General features: G+C 41.2%; 1 pseudogene; it reads right to left on the reverse strand.

The window, feature by feature from the left end:
• Nucleotides 1–1,058: 1,058 nt before the first annotated feature.
• Nucleotides 1,059–1,594, reverse strand: LOC148776368 (ribonuclease MRP subunit p24-like; annotated as a pseudogene).
• Nucleotides 1,595–2,437: the final 843 nt, after the last annotated feature.

A 2,437-nucleotide genomic window follows, 5' to 3' on the forward strand; every position in this document is an offset into this window, starting at 1 on the left:
CACTGTGTTGGGAAGATTCCCTGAAGGAGGAAATGGCAATCTCTCCAGTATTCTTACCTGGGAAATTCCGTGGACAGAGGAGCCTGGGGGGCTACAGTCCATAGGGTTGCAAGGAGTCAGACAGGACTGAGCAACTGACACTTTGACTTTCTACTAGTGGACATACAGTTCTTCTAAGTTTTAATTCTTTTTATTATTAACAGCAGCAACAACAACAGCAACATTTCAGTGAGACAGTACCAATGTTGGTGAGGAAATGAAAAGTGGAAAACAATCCTAGCTTATTAAAACACACACACACACCCCTTGTACCTATGTCATTCCAGAAAGGATGTAAGATGAAGTTAGAAATAACTTTAAACTCAGAAATAAGTCTGTACTAGAATAAACTGTTTCTGAAGCTGAAATATAACTATAGGAACAACAGAAAGTTATAAAAATGAAAATTTCCTGAAAATACGTTAGATCAGCTATAAGTAAGAATATCCTCGATATTTTACACCCAAAGCAGGGATAATCTTCAGATTTCTTTAGTGTACAGTTATGCACATGTCTGTAGAAGAATAAGGACCCACCGGTTTTCTGAATTAGCGATCAGGTTAATGACCCCCCAAAGAAATCCTTCCGAGTGAGCAGACATGTGTATAGATGTCTCAACTTCCTTTTGAAAGAAAACGATAGAAAGAGTGAAAACTAATGAGAAAAGGAAAAATAGTAAGAATACAAGTAATGCCTGCTTGAGAACTTACTACTGATGAGCGCGTTCACATATTTTTTGATCTCACAACCAGCACTTGAGGTGGGCTGATTTCAGTTTTTCATTCCGATGAGGTTTTTATTTCCCACAAATACTAAGGATGCCAAGAAAAGTTTGTTCTTGGACTTGGTTTCCATGTATTCAGAAAACAAACAGAAGTCAAACAAGTCGTTTTACTGACCAGCTTTAGTTCAGAAATAGCATTAAACATTTCTCAAAAGCCATTCTTTACAGAGGAGACAAGACATTTTTGAAATCCACTTTGGATTCTTTTGAAATTCTTTCTAAGTAGCACTTCTAGTTAAGAGAGTGTTTCTTTGTTCTGCTCACATCCTTTGAGGAGCAAATGGGTATCGACTGTCCAGATGTAGGTGTTTTGAAAACCAGGCTGGGCTCTCTCCATTGTAACCAGAGTTGCAGAACTCAAGAGCTTTAGTCGTCCACTCTTCCTGCGAGGGTTAAATCTGAGGCGTGGTAGGATTGTTTCTCATTGCCCTGAGGAAGCTTCTTTTTTCCCCATTATATTACTGGTTACTGTTCTTTTGCATATTTTATAAGTAATCAACAAAATAGTTTTGGAACCTTTGTACATCATAATTTTTTGCTTCTTTAAAACTGCTGAGTCCATACATTTTTGCTTTTTGGTTAATAAGCGCCTGTATTTTGGGGTGTCAGTTTAGCCTCGGGCTGGAGGCACATTCTGGTTTTATCCTGCACCTGCAGCTGAAAGCAGTATGAACATGTTTCTTTGAAATTCTGTGAGGAACTGCAGGCCCAGAAGCAGCAGCAGGTGTCACCCAGACAGGTATCTTGTAGTTTCTGCAGCATCACCTTCATGCCCGTGGTGGAAGTCTGATGAGAGCCCCATCATGGATTATACTATGAAGAAACGCCAGACAAACCCCAGATGGAGGGACAAAATTAGTGGTCTGGTTGTGTTTTAGTTGCTAAGTCGTGTCTGACTCTTTGCGACCCTATGGACTATAGCCCACCAGGCTCCTACATCCATGGTATTTCTCAGGCAAGAATACTGGAGTGGGTTGCCATTTCCTTCTCCAGTGGAGCTTCCCGACCCAGGAATTGAACCCAGGTCTACCTACATTGAAGGCAAATTCTTTACTGACTGAGCTACAAGGGAAAACCAAAACATCAAGATCAAGAAACTAAAAGGAGGTGGAACTGTTTCATATTGAAGGAGTAACTGGTGGATATGAACCTGGGCTGGATCTTGCACTAGGGAAGATCAACTATAAAGAACATTATTCAGACATTTGATGAAATTTGATTATGGACTGCATATATGTGTGTATGCATGTGTGCATGCTATGTTGCTTTAGTCGTGCCCGACTCTGTGAGACTCTAGGGACTGCAGCCCGCCAGGCTCCTCTGTCCAAGGGATTCTCCAGGCAAGATTACTGGAGTGGGTTGCCATGCCCTCCTCCAGATCTTCCTGACCCAGGGATTGAAACCTCATCTCTTAATGCCTACCTGCATTGGCAGGCAGGTTCTTTACCATTAGAGCCACCTGGGAAGCCCCATATGTTTGCCTATAATTATATGAACCTCAAGAAAGATATATACTAAGTTGTTAACATTGGTTACCTGGGAAAGAGTGGGGATTGAGGATGAAAGGGAAAAATACCACACTTCAAAAAGGCAGAAAGGATGAATAGCACGAGT

The sequence above is a fragment of the Moschus berezovskii genome, chromosome 10, assembly GCF_049115385.1.
Source record: "Moschus berezovskii isolate FMDL1 chromosome 10, NW_MosBer_1.0, whole genome shotgun sequence".
Classification (NCBI taxonomy): domain Eukaryota; kingdom Metazoa; phylum Chordata; class Mammalia; order Artiodactyla; family Moschidae; genus Moschus; species Moschus berezovskii.